Below are 20834 nucleotides of genomic sequence, written 5' to 3' on the forward strand. Positions count from 1 at the left end.
GTGGTCAATTTGACAAATAATGAAAAGCGATAACTTGGAGATGGCTGAAACTGCTGCTACTTGTATTCTTTCTTTATTACTTTCTGCTTGAGCACTTCAAGCAGATTCCACTGAATTAATGTATGGTACATACATCACAACTGAAAAACTTTAGTCTGTTGCACAGACAGGAACTGCTCTAAGTTAGCACATAATAACTATGAACGTTATCGGTTCTAACGATGCACAAAGCAGACATTAGGATGAGTCACATGTCACTCCCCCACTTGTTGCCTCACTTCATAATTGTTCATAGGTTTCTGTGAAGTGTTAACCAGAAAAATAGTGAGATGTTTATCTTAATATAGTAGATGGTGTCTGCTTCACCCAGGGATTTTTAGTTTTAATTTCTGGTTTCTTCAACTAGCTACTGAAGATAAAAAGATTGAGGCTGAAAACCAATTCAGTCCAGTTTACAATAGGCTCACTGTAATACCGTTCAGACTCCAAACTTTGCAGAATTTTCCTTCTAGTTTCTTGCTATTTGTTAATGTTACAGCACCCCCTCCACCCCCCAATGGCCTAGTGAGTAAAGTTGTAGGATGAAGCCATACAAAGTGGAAGATTGTCTAAGCAAGGACTACTTGAAATTAATGCTGCCAGCTCATTATCACGACTCAGGCCTGCAGCCAGCGTGACTTTGTGCTATTCATTGTACGTGTGCCTGTTTGGGGGACGGGAAATTGGACTTGGCTGATGCTGCTTAAAGTCAGCCAGCTCATTTTAAAGGGGAGGTGCACTCTGGCTGCAGACAGCAGGGAAACTTTAGGGAAACTTCACATGGAAAAATGGCAATGGCAAGAGGTCCAGAAAGGGGACCAAGGTTCTCTGATGCAGTGTTGGAAGCCCTGGTCCAGGAAGAGGGAAATCCTGTTCCCTCTGGGGGATGGGGGGATGGGAGGTGGCAGAAAGCCCTCCAGGCAACACCTCCACTGCCACTAGGAAGAGGTCCTTGAGGAGATTAATGCCAGGAGCTTAACTTCCAGAGTATGGCTGCAATGTACAAAAATGTTTAATGACCTCAACAGAGTTGTCAAGGTAAGAATCCTGCTCTTACTTGCTGCTTACATCTGCAGCCTCACTACTCACAATAATCCCCTCTCTCTTCACTCTCCTACAATCACCGCAGCACACTTCATTCCACCTCCTTCTCATCCTACCCACGCACTCTGCAACTCCTACTTTCAACACTATTGTAACCCTCACTTTCCTACATCTCACATCTTCCACACAGCATATGGCCTATTCGAACCATGACAGGCATGGTGAATAGCAAAGTGGGAGATGTCACTGATGTCACTTGCTGCAGCCTGGAACAATCCTGTGGCATAAAAGTTAAGGGCCATGGTGACCTTGACAGCAACAGGCAGTGCTGTCTATGCCCTTGTTCGAGGCAGCAGCAGGTGACATAACTCGGTGATAGACACCTTGGTGAAGCGAAGGCACCTGACACATTGCTCCTCAGTGAAGTTAAGGGAGGACTGCTGAAGGGTCCTTGCTGCCTGTTAGCGCCATGAGTTGCTGGGTGAGTTTATCACATGGCAAGTCAGGTGCTGGGGCAGACCAATTTCACAAAAGGGTCCTGCAACAAGCATAGGACCCTTATTTAAATATGATAATGAGGCTTTTAAATGATTTTGGTGCTATCCCTTGACGCTTATGGAGGAACCCCATCCAATATGTTGGGCGGCGCACTTCAGGCGCGGAATGAGCGACGTCTGCCATACTGGATCCTTAGGCACCCATTTAAAGCCCTTAAAATCGAATTTCTACGATACGATGGGCGCTAAATTGGGCCGTGTGGCGCCCGTTGTTTCGCGCTACACGGCCTCTCCAACATCCAAGGTGGCGTCTTGGATGCGCACACACATTTCCAGCATGACGTACGCCAGATGCCATCTGGGTATAGGAGTTAGCGCAGGTGCAGATAACGAATGCTGGAATCATGTAAAGTAGCCTAACATTTAGGACCAGGATGTGCAGGAGTGAAGTTAGGAAATGCTTCTACACACAAAGGGCGAGCGACGTTTGGAACGCTCTTCTGCAGACAGCAGTTTATACTAGCTCACTTGTGAATGTTAAATCTGAGATTGATAGATTTCTGTGAACCAAGGGTATTAAGGGATATGGGGCTAAGACGGGTATATGGAATTAGGTCACAAGTCCACCATGATCTCACTGAATGGTGGAACAGGCTCGACGGGCTAAATGCCACTGCCACTTGCTGCCTCTTGATATGCGCCACCTTCTCCTGCAAGAAAGCGGGACGTGTGTCTGGGTAATGTGCCTGTCATGGTTGAATAGCTGCCAGTGTGTGTGGCCTGTGAGTTGTGGGTGGGCGGCTTGAACAGTGGTAATGTGTAAGGGTGAGAGGTAGCATCTGGTTGGAAGAGTTGAGTACTGACGGAAAGAGTTTGTTGATATGTGGGGGATGGGGGGTGTAATGCGTGGTGCAGTTGGTAGGAGACGCCACTTGACAGTTGACCTCACTCACCTTGACTACTCATGTCAAAGCATTGAACTTCTGCATCCATGTTCATGATGCTGGCATTGACTTCGTCCCCTGCTGCCTCCCACTGCCTTTTGGATATATGTCTGGCAGGCCTCTTTTCTCCCCCCACCCCCAACGGAAATAGGATGTCCCTCCTTCTGTCCACCTCTTGCACCAAGGTCTCTAGTGCATCAGCAGAGAACCTTGGTGCACGCACTCTCACAGGCCTGGTACCAACTCAGATCGGCAGATTGTTGAGGTCTGGCCTGCAGATTGGAAGATGTGGGATTTAGTAGTGCGCAACCTTTATTCAATGTTTTAACATAACTCATCCAGTGTGTAAACATAGGGATGGGACCTACATCTGTGTTTTACATGTGCGATGTCTGATCTCCGTTCAGACTCCGTGCAGACAGTAGACTGTTATTTTCAGCAAATAACAGGTACCAGCTACCTTTTAAGAGATTTCTAAGAAACATCCTCCCTTTAAGAGATTGAGCTCCCCTGGTGGTGGAAAGTGAGAATTGCATTGATTCCACGTGCAAGGCCTGGAAAGGAACGCTGATTGCAGGTGAGTCCTCGGGTGGGCCGAAACTTGCGTCCTGCCTGCACAGGGGGGGTCATTGGGCGCGGGGTAATAGCACATCATGCTACCTACGTCCAAAAATGGCCCCTATCCAATTTTTCCCCCTTAATCACTACTTCCCGATTTACGTTTTCTTCTCTCCTGCTCTTTTTAACTTCAGTGGTCTATGGCCTTTACATTGTTTCTCAATAAAAAAGATATTCTTCCTTTTAGATATTCAGGATTACGTGGCAGTTCTGATGAACACACTTCTCCTTTTAATAACTGATTTTAAAAACAATTTGCCTTTAAGACTCACTTTGAATTGAGGTCAAAATTGAGTTACTCCTGTTAATACTTTATAAAAGAAGCAAATGTTTTTTATACAGGTTCCTGCCATTTTTCTTGATCTGATTTATTTGAAATACTATAGATAAAGCCTCCTGTTGGCAGGTAGCAGTGGCCTTGCCACTAGCTGTATTGCCAATGGCAGAAAAAGCAAGAAGGTGCCAGGCTACTATTACCACTGACTACCTGCGTCACTGTCCTGACCAAGCTTCGGTGATAACTTCTCACCAGTGGCGTTAACGAGAGAGGAACCAAATGAAATCTGCTCTTGGTTTCTTTCTTGCTGGGAACCTAAAGTGTGGTTAAGTGTATTTTTCGAGCTGCTTTTTGTCCTAAGACCTCTTTTCTTTCCTATCACAAGGCTGGTTGTAGCAAGAAACCATTGAAGGGGTTTGAATGGCGAATGGGACAATTTTGTCACCCAATTTTCAATGACCTAGGAATTCAAAGTGCTGAGTTGCATCACTTTTACATCAATAAAAAATGAGTTGTATCTGCCAATGGTCTGGAGAGGTATTTGGACCAGAATTCTGTGGGTCTGCTCATTTGCATATCCATTGGAGTAGTGATTGGCATAAAACCCATGTAAAAAAGGAGAAATGGAAATTACAGTGAAGCCTTTAAAGAGCCAGTTCTGGCCGAAGATTGCAGCAGCAGGCTGGGGAGCAACAGGTAAGTAAGGAACAGTGTTTGGCTCAGTCCAACCTGCAAACCCACTTGGATGACATAGAACATAGGAGAGACAGAGTGCCGTCTACCAGAAAGGTCAGTTATGCTACATGGAGGGAGTTGGGACTTGCACTGAAACCCCACTCTTTCACTTCCAAGATTGCAGACCAGTACAGCAAAAAATTTAATTCCTTGGGAAGCCTGGCCACCAGGACACTGTTCATCCTCAAAGAGTAACAGCTGTATAACTAACACTTCATCATGCACTCTGGTTAAGGGGGGCACTATCTCAGGATCTTACAGTATGGTTACCCATCTCCCCAAAAGCAATTTCTTGCATGTATAGCCCTAAAATCCCTTCCTGCTCTTTAAGAGAGTGATATCACCACATCTCTTACTTCAGCTCTCCCACGCCACTTGGCACACACTCCTCAACTGCTAGCCTTCATCTAATTTCCTCAATCTTGCTATGGAGAGACTAGCATACAGTGCCAACAAGACACAGGCCCAATCTGAAACACCTTATGCCGTACAAGGAGAAGGCCATGGAGCTCACAGGGAGGCACTCTGCTTTTACCATGGGAGATCAAGGGCATAGTGCCAGCACCTTAGTGACTGAACACCAATACTGTCGCCATGGTATCCCTGCGAAGAACCACACGGACACAAGCTTCCACCCTCTTCTTTGTCTCCTTAATCTCAAGAGAATAATGTTCACCCATTCTTAACCTGTACCTTCCTTTCCTACAGAACCACCAAGGCACCGGGGAGCACGGGAAGAGGAAGAGGAAGAGGAAGAGGAGGAGGATAATGTTAAGTAGGAGGGAGAGAGAAATAACCACTACCATGCGCACTGTTATAATGATGATGAAGATGAGGAGAATGATGATGAAGAGGGAATTGAAGGTGAGGAATTTGGACTCAAACCCACCTATGAGTTCCAGTAGACACTTCCTGCCCTGTGTCACTCTGCCCCAACCCCATCAAACTTACCCTTTGAATCACTTGCTTCTTTATTCTTTACTTATTTGGAAAATGTTGGGGAATTAGGTGGAGGAGTAAAGAAAGAATTTGCATTTACATAGCACCTTTTAAATCCCCTGGCTGTCCCAAAGCACTCCAGTGTTATTAGGTAGGAAAACGTGGCAGCCAATTTACACACGGTAAAATCCCACAAACAGCAAATGAGATAAATGGTGAATGAATCTGTTTTGGTTGCGGGACAAATGCTGGCCAATTCACCAGCAGAGCTCCCTGCTCTGTGAATAGTGCCGTGGGAATGGACGTTTCTTATGTATGGCTCAGTTACTCACTGCCTTAGTCAGCTGAGCCTCTGCAAGAGTGAAGAAAATTTTAAAAAGAGCATCTTTTTTAACTCTTTCCACGGCACAGGCAAGTTATCTAGTTACAATTGAGCTCCTGATCCTGTCAACAAGATAACAGTTCCTGCAGCAGCCCTTCCTTGTTTAATACATAAAAATGCATCAAAGATTGACCTCATCAGTCTTTAGAATTTTGCCACTTGATTAGCTGAAAGCATAGCTGAGTGTACCTTCACCTTCAGACATATAGGGGTAGAAATTCGGGCCCTGAATTGGTGGGCAGAACTAGGAAGTAAAATTAGTCAGGGTTCCTCATTATCATTGAATAGGTGGGCTACCATCAGTAGTCGCGCTGTTCACTGGAAGCTTGCCTTATCGGGGTGGGGGGGGTGGAGGAGGGTAGGCGTGAATATCAGGGGCTTCTGACGCAATTTAAAGGCAGCCGTCACCTCCTAAAGTAGAGGTACACGTTGGCTTCAGGCAAATTCTCTACTTGGAAGGCCAAGGAGAAGCTACTCGGATGCAGCATTGGAGGTCTTGGTGGAGGGGGTTGGCAAAAGGAGGGATGTTCTCTTCCGACCAGGCGGCAGGGAGGTATCCTGACAAGCTGCTGGACAGCAGTAGGCATGGGTGATGCAGGGTGTCAGTACCTGGAGCATCATCCCACGGACCTGGCTGCAATGCAGGAAAAAGTTTAATGACCTGACCAGGGTTGCTAAGGTAAGACTTATAATTCCTAACTCTGATCTTGCATCACTCTCTGCATAACCCTGAAGTACCTGAAACCCCAGCACACATAACCCTTCCCACCGTGTTTACCAGCGCTTTCCTCTATTCACTGCAGCACACCACTCCTTCTGCTTCTAATGCCACACTTTTTTTATTTGTTCATGGGATGTGGGCGTCGCTGGCATGGCCGGCATTTATTGCCCATCCCTAATTGCCCTTGAGAAGGCGGTGGTGAGCTGCCTTCTTGAACCGCTGCAGTCCGTGTGGTGAAAGTTCTCCCACAGTGTAATAGGTAGGGAGTTCCAGGATTTTGACCCAGTGACGATGAAGGAACGGCGATATATTTCCAAGTCGGGATAGTGTGTGACTTGGAGGGGAACGTGCAGGTGGTGTTCCAATGTGCCTGCTGCCCTTGTCCTTCTAGGTTGTAGAGGTCATGGGTTTGGGAGGTGCTTTCTAAAAAGCCTTGGCGAGCTGCTGCAGTGCATCCTGTAGATGGTACACACTGCAGCCACGGTGCGCCGGTGGTGAAGGGAGTGAATGTTTAGGGTGGAGAATGGGGTACCAATCAAGCGAGCTGCTTTGTCCTGGATGGTGTCGAGCTCCTTGAGTGTTGTTGGAGCTGCACTCATCCAGGCAAGTGGAGAGTATTCCATCACACTCCTGACTTGTGCCTTGTAGATGGTGGAAAGGCTTTGTGGAGTCAGGAGGTGAGTCACTCACTGCAGAACACCCAGCCTCAGACCTGCTCTTGTAGCCACAGTATTTATGTGGCTGGTCCAGTTAAGTTTCTGGTCAATGGTAACCCCCAGGATGTTGATGGTGGGGAAATCGGCAATGATAATGCCGTTGAATGTCAGGGGGAGGTGGTTAGACTCTCTCTTGTTGGAGATGGTCATTGCCTGGCACTTGTCTGGCGCGAATGTTACTTGCCACTTATCAGCCCAAGCCCGGATGTTGTCCAGGTCTTGCTCTGCACCTCCTATTGTCCTCAGTATTACTGCCATCACCTCTAACCTCTGCCACCCTTCACACATCAGGACCACTCTTCTACCTTGACATGCACATCCTCAAAGCATCTCACCAGGCTACCATTCTCCCTTCTTCCTTGCAGGGTAAGCTCACGAGCAGTAGGAAGAAGGAGGTGAGGAGTACAGAAGGACAGTGAGAACTCCATGTGGCCCTTGTATTCCATAGTCTTGGGAGCAGCGACCAGAGACAAATCAGGAACTGGGGAGTTTAGCCTTCACTCTTCACTGAGTGAAATAGGGCAAGTACTTGGCAAAGCCTAAAAATAAAAATACTCAGGTAGATATTCTGTAGCATTTATTCCTAATGGTACTTATCAGCAAAGTTAGCGAAAAATAGATATTTATTTCAAATTAACGTTGCAATTTTTTTTTACTTTGCATTGCACCAAATAAAAGAAAAAATTAAAAATACTGGTTAGGATCCTTAAGATACTGGTTAACTACCAACTCTTCATATAAGATATATAATATTAGACAGAGATGGGAACAAGTGTAGATTCTGATTTTCCGAAAGCAACAAGATACATTTTTGCAAGTTTTAGTACTAAGTAATCACATTGTCATTAATTCTGTATCAGTCCTTCTGTTTTCTATTCTATTTTCTACCATTTACATTTTTATGAAATCAGTTGGATGTTTGGGAGACTGTCTCTAGCTCCTCTGGGAAACATGTTTTGCTCTTAAAGAATGTTCCCATGCAGGAGTTTTTGACACCAGCCATGGGAATGTACTGTTTATAGATGGCATGCATGACAGAAGCAAACAGCCAACGTAATTGCTAGAGTTAGAGTATGGAACTGTTTCAGCATTTGAAGTGGCAGGTCTATAAACATAAACTTATTCCAAGGTACTGTGCATTTCCTTTCTATTGTCTTTTCTGTTGTCTTTTCTATCACCCCTCCCTATCGCTATAACCTCCTCCAGCCCTGCAACCCTCCAAGATCTCTGCACTCCTCCAATTCTGGCCTCTTGCGCATCCCCGATTTTAATCGCTCCACCATTGGCAGCTGTGCCTTCAGTTGCCTAGTCCCTAAGCTCTGGAATTCCCTCCCTAAACCTCTCCGCCTCTCTACCCCTCTCTCCTCCTTTAAGACGGTCCTTGAAACCTACCTCTTTGACCAAGCTTTTGGTCACCTGTTCTAATATCTCCTTACGTGGCTGGGTGTCAATTTTTTTTTGATAACCGGTCCTATGAAGTGCCTTTGAACATTTTACTATGTTAAAGGTGCTATATAAATGCAAGTTGTTGTCGTTGTCTCTTTTACTTTGAATAAATGTACTCAATTCACTCCGATGTGAAGCCGCTTCAATATTTCATTGTAAATGTGCTCAAAATTAATTTGCTGGAATTAGTTAATCAAAGTAAATGTTACTTGTAATAATAGTGCTTAATTTTTTTAAGGAAATCGAGTCTTCAGTCTCCAACCTCAAGAATTCCTTCACTTTCTGCTCAGTGTCCACCTCTTCATCCTTGTAAAGTCCTCTGAGACATGGGGGTCGATTTTAGCACCCCCGAGCGGGTGCGTTTCTGGCAGGGGGGGCTCCGAAAATCGGCGATTCCCGGGGCGGGTCAGGAGCCCGGCTCCAACCCGCCCACTTCTGGGTTTCCCACAGACGCGCTGACATGCGCACGCAGCCCCCGCATGTGGGACTCCCGCCGGCAATTAAAGCTGGTGGGGTGCCACTTAAGGTATTTATTTTGGTATTTCAGGTCGTTTACAGACCTGATTAATGAGATATTTTAGGAGGGTTGGGATTTTACATACAACTGGGGGAAACACTCCCAGTTCAAATGGACGTGTTGCAGCCATCAGCCTGTGGCAGCTGCAAAGGTCCATTTGACAGGTGGGGGTGGGGTGGGGGGAGACCCTCACTCATTGCAGGAGGCCACTCTGTTACTTTGGACAAAGTTTGGCCTCCACCACCCTCCTCCTAACAATAAAATTCACCAACTTGCACACTTACCCCGGTGTCCAGACACTTGTACCTACCTTGCGGACTCCCTCAGATGTACATCTTCCGGATGGGGGCCGCCGTAGCTGCAATCATGACCTCCTCGGAGGGCGAACAGCATCACCAGCCTCGCCGGCCACGCCGTCCACCTCTGACACGTGGAGCTCCACAACACAGTGCTGTGACACATCCACCTGTACAGCAGGAGGGAGGGCAACCGCAGAGAGAGATGCGTCTACAGACCGAGGCTTAGCTTCCTGGACCTCTCTGAGCAGCAGTGCACATGGAGGCTCAGAATCAGTCGACATGTAGTCGTGGACATCTGCAGCCTCCTTCATGCCGAGCTGCTCCCGGCTGGTCCGAGCATCATCTTCTTACCTGTCGCTGTCAAAGTCACCACTGCCCTCAACAACTTCTCCTCTGCATCCTTCCAGCGTGCCACCGGGGACATCGCTGACGTCTCTCAGTCGTCTGCACAAAAGAGCCCTGCAAATACACCTACACCCACTTTGCAGTGACACAATGGGTGGCATCAGTTGTGGGTCTTCATTGTGATCCTCAGGAAAGGGCATTATTGCACAAACCAGACAAGATTCACAAAGACGTGGCAGTAGTGGTGCCAATATAATATGTAATGTGAGTTGGTCAGAAATTAAATATAAGCAAACACCATGACAAACCCTCAAACACACTTGTGCATCCCCTTCATGCTCACGACACGTTTGCCTTACGCTGCCTACTGCACATATGTGATGCATGCCCTGTGGCTGCAGCACAGGTAGTGGCAGGTTGAGTGAGGCTGACCGTGAAAGAGATGCATGAGAGGGTGAGTATGAGATAGAGCCATGAGATTGTATGAGGATTGGGTTGAGTGGTAGTGGCGGGATGAGTATTGGCGAGGTGAGTAAGTGCGTAAGATGAGGATGAGCTTTGAGTGGGTATGAGGGGTGATGTGACAGAGTAGTGTTGGCAGTGCAGAAGGAGATGTGGGGTGGGGGTGGTGATGTGGCAGACGGAGTGTAGGGGAATGAGTAAGTGTACTCACTTCGGCTGACCTACTTAGGTCATTGCAGCGCCTCCTGCACTGTATGCAGGTGGGCGATATGTTGGTGGTGCAGGTGACCTCCTCTGCCACCTCGAGCCAGGCCTTCTTGGTGGCAGAGGTAGGCCGCTTCCTCCCGCCCGCCGGGGGGAAGATCTCTGTCCTTCCCCTCCTCCTCACCCCATCTAATGATACCTGGAGTGAGGCACCATTAAACCTGGGAGCAGCCTTCCCCCTGGGCTGCTCCATGCAGTACTTTTTCCTATTTCTTGCAGCACCAGTCAGTGGAGGACTGCCCCTTTAAATAGAGCTCCTCCAGCTGACAGACCTTACTGCGCATGCGCAGTCCGCCCGCCGCGCAGCTTAGCAGTGGGAAACCCGGAACAAGAGGTAAGTGCATCCAATTAGCCTACGATTGCGTTCGGGGCAGACTGATTTCACCGGGCTCGTTACCCACGCGCCCAATCGCGCCCCCCGCTGCGAACCGGCCGCCCTGGTAATATCGGGCCCATTGTGTTACATGAGGAACACTGTATGGGGCTGATTCAGTGATTGAAACAAAAATGGAACTGGGATTGCGGCACTCCTGTGATTTTTTACACATCTGGAGAGGGGAGCAAACCCACCAGATTTAGTGTGTCCATCTCATTACTATAATTTCAATGTCCTCCTTATGCAATTTCCACAAGTGCAATCGAAGGGGTGGGGATTCCTGAGAGTTGAAGCTCTTAAAGAGCATAGTTAATTGTTTCAGCTGTATTGAAGAATGGCTGTTGAAAGACATGGGCAAAACGCCACCCTTCAATGTTGATAGTTTGCAACAGAGGACAGGAGTCATATTTGGGGCTAAGGGAACCATTCTCTGTGCCACAATGTGTGCAGCAAGCATAGCAAAAGGTAGCTGATCAAATGAGTGCTATCTTCCATGCCATAGGTTGTGGGAGCAGATAAGAAAGAAATTCTAAGGACTGAGGACAGTGCCCAAGGTAAGGGTGGTCACAGTTTGACACCTTAAATTAAGTCTATGTCCATAGTATTTGATGCCACAAACATGGTGCCCTGAACATGGTGCAACATCAGTGACAAATCATGGGAAGCAGTGGCACAACCTCTTAAATCTTTTATACTGACACTTCCATATCTCTAATGCTTCAGCCTGAACTTCGTGGCTGGCACTTAACGTGCTTCTAATGTCGCACATAACTATTACATGTTGTGGCACCAAGTCAAAATGCCACGTCTAGCTCCTTTCAGCGAGCATCAAACCAAGAATGAGTGTTCCGTTATCTTTAAAAATGCCAATTGCAGTAATACGTATTACCTGGATCTTAAAACACTTTTATAAGGAGAAGAGGAGCATTCCTAGGAACGGGAGGGGCATGTCATACATGTGTGATGGCAGAGCTACTTTTTTCTTTATTTTACCTGACCTGGGAGATGGGCTGTTTCTGCCAGTGGATTTTTGGAAGTGAACTAAATTTACATGTAAAATGTTCAAATTCGGAAGAGAATGCAAATCTGTAACAGGATGACCACATCAGTGTGCTCTGCCTTACTGGATGCACTTGATGGATCAGCATAATGGATGCTTTACTTTGCATCTAACTGTCCTGAGCCTCTCCTCGTAGTGCTAGAAACTGATACAATGTGTAGATAGAGAAATTGTATTCCATTCCTCCCAAAAATAACAACCCTAACCTTGATTAAGAAAGAAAGACTTTCAATTAAATAGTGCCTTTCATGACCTCAGGATGCCCCAAAAAGCTTTACAGCCAATGAAGTGCTTTAGAAGTGTAGTCACTGTTGTAATGTAGGAAATGTTAGAACAAGATTCACGCAGAATTATTTTACATTAAAAATTGAACTGCTGGGTATTTTTTCCTCCAGTTGCTGAGTATGCTCACACCAACGTTATTGCTCATATTAGGAAAGGAGGAAAATATACACACAATGTCACAGTACAATCTAAGGATGTACTACTACAGTTAAGCCACAATGTGGAGCACAAGAATGCTTTTATAACTGAGCTGACTGGTAAAACTGAAAACTGTTGTATTCTGTAAATGCATTCATAGCATTCACATTGTTATATTTAAGTTGAGGAGAAATAAATGCACTCTAGTTTCCTGTAAATAGTCAGGCATGGTTGCAAAAAGCCATACTTTATTTTAAGAGTAACAGCATTATATTCTGTACCAGTCTGCAACTCTGCAAACATTATAGAGCAAATAAACAAACAGCTTTTAGAAAGAAAGAATTTGCATTTATGCAGCATCTTTCACGCCATCTCAGGACATCCCAAAGCACTTTACAGCCAATGAAGTATTTTTTGAAGATCAGTCACTGTTGTAATGTAGGAAAAGCAACAGCCAATTTGCACACAGCAAGGTCCCACAAATAGCAATGAGATAATGACCCAATAATTTATTTTAGTGATGTTGGTTGAAGGATAAGTATTGGCCAGGACACTGGGGGAATTTCTCTGCTCTCCTTTGAATAGTGCCATGGGATCTTTTACGTCCTCCTCAGAGGGCAAACAGGGCCTTGGTTTAACGTCTCATCCGAAAGACGGGGAGACAATGAGGGAGAAAATCAACTTGCACCGAAAGTGATTGCCCTGTGAACCCGACGATGTCAGTAAAAGACATGAGCCAAATTTGTGCTCATGTCTCATTTGATTATGAGTGGAGAACTGTCAACACTACCTGTGCTGTTTATTGGCAGCTTGCCGAGGTGGGCATGGGAAATTGGGGTGGCAGTGATGCCATTTGAAGGCAACTTGACCGCTTAAAGGGGAGGTGCACTTTGGCTGTATTGAATTTGATATTTTGCTGCAAAATGGAGATGGCAGGCAGAACAAGTGCTACAAGGGTGCCACAATTTTCTCACTCCGCTCAGGAGGTCCTTGTGGAGGAAGTGACCAGGAGGAAGGAGGTGCTCTTTTCAGCAGACGGGAGAAGGGTTCCAAGACGAAGAGTTTGGCACCAATGAGCAGAGGTGGCGAAGCAGGTCAATGCAAGGAACATAATGCCCAGGACCTGGTTGCAATGTTGCAAAAAGTTCAATGATCTGACCAGAGCTGCTAAGGAAAGATACCTACTCACATCTCTCTTACTCTCTCCTTATCCCTGCACCACCTATAGCCCCAGCACTCACAAGCCTCCCCTCCCCCGCTTCCCATCACTCTCCTGCAATCACTGCAGCATACTTCACTCAACCTCCTTCTAATGCTACTTGCTAACTCTGCACCTGCTACTGTCCTAACAATTACTTCCCCACACCTGCGCCATCTTTCACGCACCAGATTGAGTATTGGTGCAGGATAACGACATCTTGACAACTACGAGGAAACCGGGCACAGACCCGCATGATGCGTTACCTATCGTCGCACACCAGCCCTTCATGTTTAGGAATAGTCCAGGGTCTTGGTGTGGAGTATGGAAGGCATTTGTAAAGAGTGCATCCATCACCTGTTTGATGCAGGAGCGCACCGCAAATGGACTAATGTTGCCAATGTCACTTGTTGAAGCCTGGAATGACCGTGAGGCATAGAAATTTAGCCATCTTCAGAGCAACAGGCAAAGAAGTGTGTGGCCTGGTGCTGGATTGCAGTTCGTGCTGCAACGGGTGATACAGCTCTAGTACAGCCTCCCTGGTGAAGCGGAGCCACCGGACACATTGCTCCTCAGTTAACAAGAGGTAAGATGTTCCGGTCCTGTACACACGCACGGTATAAGGCCTCCTGTACCCTCTCGTCCTTTGTCTTCTTCTCTCAGCAGCTGCAGTCTTACTCACTGCTCTTCCTCCTCCTCATCCTCCAGTCCAAATAGCAGATCGAGCAGCACACCCATGTCGCCAGAGGAAGTTTATGCTGAAGCCTTTGTGTAGATAATGTTTTGCAGCTCCAAAAAATAGCTTGCAACAATTTTTCTAGTCAGCTACAGCAGCCACCACAGCTGGAAATAGGCATAAAAACCCACTAATAGTCTAAAAGAACTAACCAAATACGTATCTGAATGTAGCTGAAGACCCATTTAAATAACGCTGTTGTAGCCTCCTTCCCCACTGTTTCCGCCAGAGATATATGGGCGGGTTTTAGAATTGACAAATCCAGTGCTCTTAAAGTTCAATTTGGCAGAAGGGTCCTTAGCCTTAGCCAGACCCAGAACCCTTATTTACATATTTTTATTCCGCCCCCACTGCTTTCAGATGGCCGCCCTGGACAACTAAAAGTCACCAGATTCAATATAGTTCTTTGTTGAAGCAACAGAGGATTGATGAGGGTGGCGCGATTGATGTTGTGTATATGGACTATAAAAAGGCGTTTGATAAAGTATCACATAATAGACCTGTTAGCAAAATTGAAGCCCATGACATTAAAGGGACAATGGCAGCATGGATACGAAATTAGCTAAGGGACAGAAAGCAGAGAGTAGTGGTGAACGGTTGTTTTTCAGATAGGAGGGAAGTGTAGAGTGGTGTCCCCCAGGAGTCGGTGTTGGGACCACTGCTCTTTTTGATATATATTAATAACCTGGACTTGAGTGTACAGGGCATAATTTCAAAGTTTGCAGATGACACGAAATTCAGAAATGTAGTAAACAGTGAGGAGGATAGTAACAGACTTCAGGAGGACATAGACAGACTGGTGAAATAGGCAGACATATGGCAGGTGAAATTTAACGCAGAGAAGTGTGAAGTGATACATTTTGATAGGAAGAATGAGGAGAGGCAATTAAACTAAATGGTACAATTTTAAAGGCGGTGGAGGAACAGAGAGACCTGAGGGTATACGTTCACAAGTCTTTGAAGGTGGCAGGACAAGTTGAGAAGGCTGTTAAAAAGGTATATGGGAATCCTTGGCTTTATAAATAGAGGCATAAGAGTACAGAAGCAAAGTTATGCTAAACCTTTATAAATAACTGGTTAGGTCCCAGCTGGAGTATTTCCAATTTTGGGCACCACACTTTAGGAAGGATGTCAAGGCCTTAGAAAGGGTGCAGAGGAGATTTACTAGAATGGTACCAGGGATGAGGGACTTCAATTATGGAGAGAGACTAGACAAACTGGGGTTGTTCTCGTTAGAGCAGAGAAAGTTAAGGGGCGATTTGAAAGAAGTGTCCAAAATCATGAAGAATTTTGATAGAGTAATTAAGGAGAAACTGTCTCCAATGGCAGAAGGGTGGGTAACCAAAGGACACAGATTTAAGATAATTGGCAAAAGAATTAAAGGCGACATGAAGAAAAATATTTTTACGCAGAGAGTTGTGTTTGATCTTGAATGCTCTGCCTGAAAGGGTGGTTGAAGCAAATTCAATAATAACTTTCAAAAGAGAATTGGATAAATATTTGAAGGGGAAAAATTTTCAGGGCTATGGGGAAAGAGCAGGAGAGTGGGACTAATTGGATAGCTCATTCAAAGAGCCGGCACAGGCATGATGGGCCAAATGGCTTCCTTCTGTGCTGTTCTATGATTCTATGGTGTCTGGTGTATTTCCTGTCCAGATCGGGAGTGGCAGATTGCAATGCAAAAATTGGAGGCTCTGAGTTGAATTTCTCCCCCAATATCCCAGTTGTTATACACTAAGATACACTCAGCTATTCTCTGCTCTAACAAATCATCGAATCTGAAAAATATGAAATTGAACTCCTCTGATGGCCCAGGGAGTATAGGCACTGCCTATTGTATTATTAGGCCATGCAGATGAGAAGATATCAGGTTTGATCGCTGATCTGTGCTCAGCATTTGGGTGGTACAATTAACCTCTGTGCCACTGGGCTGGGGTATCTGTTCTTGATTACCACCAATTGACCCTTGCTGGAAAGTGTGTGTTGATGTAAGGACTGGATCTGGTTTGGCTGTGATATTCTGTTTGACTGAGTAGCCTACCAACTCAGTAGCCATGCAAATGTATCCCAGCACCTTCAGGACAGGAAAGATAAAAGAAAGAAACCCCTTCAAGGCCATTATATCTTTCTGGAGGTGCAGTGCCCAAAGCTGAATGTAGTATTGCAGATGGGGTTTGACCAAGGCTCTGCATCACTTCCTTACTTTTGTATTCCAACCTCCTTGAGATAAAGGACAACATTCCATAAGCTTTCTTGATTACTATTTGTACTAATTACAATTTTTTTCCCTCTAGATAATGGATGCCTGAAAATGGTATTTATGATGCAGTATGAGGCTGTATCAGTGAGAGCTGGACTGATTCAGTGAGACTCTTAGGTATCTTGCTGTCAGAAAGGTTATGGGTTTTGTTGATATAGAACTGAATGACTTGGAGTAGACTAGGTCAACAGCTCAACCCCCAATAAAGAACAGGGTCAGCAAGAAAAAATAAAACTGACCTCTGCCTAGTGTTTGGACCTCTGAAGAGAATGCCAATGATAATAAATGTAATTCATGTTACTTAATGAATAGCATGGAAACATCTGAAACTTGTTAAAAACTAGGACTGAATACATGCAGTAAATGGTTGATGATCATATCCATATCACTATTTTATGTTTTTTGTATCAATGTGAAGTACCCGACAATAATTCACGTTAATCTCTATGGGGGTGATTTTGACTTTGGGTGGACGGTGGACAACGTGCCCACCTGATGTCCTTGGTGAGCCAGTTTGATGGCTAGGCCTCATCTGCATATTGCCAACATGCTGTGTGTGCTGAACCAGATTGCCAGTTGGGAGGGAAGTGAGATCCGGTGGTTCACTGTGGTGCTGAACCGGAAATTCAATGTTAAGTGGGGAAGGCAATCGCAGGGGAAGGTGGGAGGGCTGTCTGGTAGCGGGCTGGAAGATTTTTATGGGGGCAGGAGGAACATTCATGCTCCTTTCAGTGCCTTGGGATGTGTTTCTGTGTTATAGGCACTATATAAATGCAAGTTATTGTTTTTAAGTATTCTTCAATCTCTTCACCAGGTAGCACTTCACTCATAAGAAGAGCAAAACATTGCAGTCCCCTCTATATCTGACAACACTGGTGACCATTCAGCCCCTCTGTCGTTCACCCGCCCTGTACACCAGCCCTGAGACACCCATTCGAAGCTGTCTTACGAAGGGCTCAAAAGACATTTCAATCCTTTAGCAGCCTTTGCCAAGGCTGATGAGGACAAAAATAAAGTAGAAGAAAATCCAATATGCAGGCGTGAGATGGGGGCAGCTCAGAACCAGATTCTCCTGTTTGATGGTTGCTAAAGTGGAGATGGTGCCGCATGAGCTGCTTGTGAGGAAAGTGGCTCTGCTTGCTCCTCCTTGCCACCATTGCTATAGGTCAGCATTGAGCATGCCTGGCAGAAAATGGAGACTGGTTCAAGGTTTTAACTAACCAGTATACTCTCTGGTTATGCCAGCCCTTTGCTGCATGGGGATGATTTTATCGGGGAGGGGGGGGATTCCTGTGGGGAAACCCGGAAGTACGGGTTTCCCGGATGTCCTTACGATTTTGATGTAAGGATGTCTTTTATTTTTTTTGAGGGCTTCCCGTCCGACAGGCTAGCCTGATCGACAGGCTGGCCTCAGTCGGATGGGAGAAGAGGAAGAAAGAGGACGTGAAAAGGTAAGTGTTAGTTGGAGGGGGGGCTCAGTCATGGGGGGGTTTCAGTGGGCTCAGTCATCAGGGGGGTTCAGTAATTGGGGGGTGTTCATTCATTGGGGGGGTCGGTCACCGGGGGTCGGGGTCGTCGGGGCGCTCAGTCATCGGGGGGCTCGGTCATCGGGGGGCTCGGTCATTGGGGGGTGGGTCGGGTGACTCATGTAAGATTCTCAAAATTCACAGATCCCCCAAAACTCGGAGAAAAACCCTAAAGAAATTCACCTTTTCCCTGAGTATGGAAAACTTTGGCCATTGACTAAAATTCTAAGATGGAAGGATAGGTGAGAGGTTACCAGATGAATTCAACAACACACACAGTGGAATGTGGGAGAATTACTGATTCAGACATGTCTCTGTTTTAATGCAAAACCTACAGCAGGTGGTCAACACTCACTGCCATTGAAAGAAGCAACTGCTCCAGACATGTTGGGGCCATGTCTTTGTTTTAAAGCAAAACCGATCAACACCTAGGACTTTGGATTCAAAAGGAAGCCTTCTGTGACAAGCTCTAAAAATCGGAATTAACAATGACCCACCGGGAGAAGCAATTGCAACATGATGAGGGACCATCAAAAAGCCATCAAAGATTCTTAAGGACTTTGTAAGAACTGTTTAAACAGACATGAAGTGTTTTTTTAAAAAGTGACAAAGACCATTGTAAGAGAGGGATATAGAAGTGGAAACTCGAAACCTCTCTCGCTGGTTCTTGCTGGCGCTTGTTTGCTGCTTTAATTGTTCTGCCTGTCTCTGGAAGGAAAGCAGTTTCCGGAGAAACCAACGAACCCTACGTGAGAGAACCGGTCAGCCAGACCTGCAAGGGCAAAGGATTGTTCAACAACTCGGGAGGCGACAGTTCAACAAGGCGAGGGGGCAACAGAGAGAAGGTCAGCAGCTCTAGAAGCAGGCCGACACACAAGAAGAAACCAGAGCAACAGCCCCAGCGACCATCAGACACCTCACGGCAACAAGGGCCTTACGAAACAACCAACCGAATATTACCACCAACCGGGTAATATTGGGCTACTGCGACCGAAGAAAACCAACTCGGGAGAAAACCGAAGATCCGCAAAGTTTCCACTCTACAATCTATTTCTGATTTGCCTCTGGGTGAATTACTGTCAAGGATTTGTTTGGTGAGCATTATCTCTGGTCCTTTAGAGTCCAACTTAGCTAGTATAGTGGAATGAGAGGGGTGAGGTATCTTTCTACTGTAATTTCCCTCATGTGTACTGAAGTATTCCCCATTTTATTAGAGTGTTAAGATTGTTGTGTTGTATTTTTTTTCTTGAATAAAGATCAAAGTTTCTTGCACCAAAACCAGTTGTCTGCTGCACTTTGTCACAACCCCCAAATAAGTCCAAAGTCTAGAACCCAGGGAGTGGGAGCGATTCAAACCGCTCAGAAGTCAGAGGTGAAGCTGACACACACCACCACCCCCTACACTCAGTCTACGGGGGGTCGGTCACAGGGGGTAGGGATTGGGGGGGCTCAGTCATCGGGGAGTCGGTCATCGGGGGGGTTCGGGGGGCTCAGTCATTGGGGGGGGTCGGAGATTGTGGGGGTGGGTTTGGAGATCGTGGGGGGGGTCGGAAATCGTGGGGGGATGCAAAGATGAGGGGGGTCGGAGATCCGGGTGTCGGAGATTTTGGAGGGGGGTTGCTGCAGGTAGGCTTGTTGGGCCTGGGGGAAGCACTCCTGCTCCTCTGGGCCCAGAAGCTATACTATAAAGGTACTTACTGCAGTTTCGGGCCTTCTCGCCTCCTCTCACGTGGCGTGAAGTAGAAGGTCCGGGAATCCTGGCCTCCAGAGGTTAAATATAAAAAATCTGTCAAAATGGAGGCCCACAGCCTCCTTGAAAACTTTTACTGACTGACCCGCCTCCTAAGAGCGGGTTGGTCGCCCCCCCTCGTCCCGCTGTGAACACCGGAAGTGGGCAGGATGGAGGCGGGTTGGGAGCAGGTTTTAGATTTTAAAAATTTTTACTGCCCCCCCTGCCCCTAACCCATCCCATGTGCCCTAGCAGCAGGTGGCACAGCTCCACTTCTCTCTGCTGACCCGCACCCATTGGCGTGGTATCCTAGTGAGCATGGGCCCACAACACACAAGCTGTCCATAATTTGGCACTAAATTGTCAGTCTCATTCAGAAAGGCTACAGGTTACTGGTGTGGGAATGGAAAATGTCACACTGATTTAGGAAGGAGTGCCCTGAGGCTGATGCAGAATACAAGCAGTTTTATTTTACTTATAATTGTGGCGTACCTGGCCTAGGAGTGCTTGATACTGACACTGAATGCACAAAATGGAAACAGTTCCATTCGCCAACATTAACATCTCTCACTTTAAGGAGCACAAAATTCACAAAAGAAAGTAAATTTTAAAAAATCATGAATGCATGAAACCCTCAGAATGTAAAATAAACACAAGCCAGAAAATACCCGAACAAAGCAACTGCTGATGAGGTTCTCCATAAATATCTTGTTTTGTTGTTATCATAGTAACAGAGGAGAGACGTTTATTTTGATTGTCTTCAAGAAAAATGTGTTTGATGGATTAGCAGGGATCTCTGGGAAAAGAATAACATTTTAATCCTGTGCAGATTGAAGCAAATGACCTTTTTAACTTTAATTACATTAACCTCTGTTAAAGGGTTATAAAATATTTGGCCAGGCTTACGGACACTACAGTTACCCAGAATATTTCATACATTCAGTGTCACAAACATAACACAGCTGCAAAAACCTAACAGGAAAATGTAGAACTGTTGAGTCTTATAATAATATTTCCATATTTCATTGTTAAACAGAGCTATGTTTCACAGGCAAATTGCTACATACTGACACCATAGGGTATATTTTCCTGTCCTGGTACTGGGGCGGTGGGTCTGGAATAGTGCAAACATTTGTTCACATGAATCAGGAGCAGTCAACATTGTCAGACCTTCCAGAATCAGCCCTCATTTAGTATTCAAGGTGAGTTTAAAGCCTGAATTGGGTTTGCAGGCAGAAGCTTGCTAGGAGGCAGTGAGGAGGGGTAATAGTCCATGCCAAC

The 20834-nt window shown here is 46.0% G+C and overlaps 1 long non-coding RNA gene across 3 annotated transcripts in view; it reads left to right on the forward strand.

Moving 5' to 3' along the window:
• LOC137332729 (uncharacterized) overlaps positions 1–19075 on the forward strand; it is a 39847-nt gene extending 20772 nt beyond the window's left edge. For all 3 annotated transcript variants that reach the window (XR_010965730.1, XR_010965731.1, XR_010965732.1), the window contains 2 exons: positions 4863–5018; positions 18162–19075. This is a non-coding gene — a long non-coding RNA (uncharacterized lncRNA). The remainder of the gene's footprint in view (positions 1–4862; positions 5019–18161) is intronic.
• Positions 19076–20834: the final 1759 nt, after the last annotated feature.

Source organism: Heptranchias perlo, chromosome 15 (assembly GCF_035084215.1).
Source record: "Heptranchias perlo isolate sHepPer1 chromosome 15, sHepPer1.hap1, whole genome shotgun sequence".
In the NCBI taxonomy this organism is placed as follows: Eukaryota; Metazoa; Chordata; class Chondrichthyes; order Hexanchiformes; family Hexanchidae; genus Heptranchias; species Heptranchias perlo.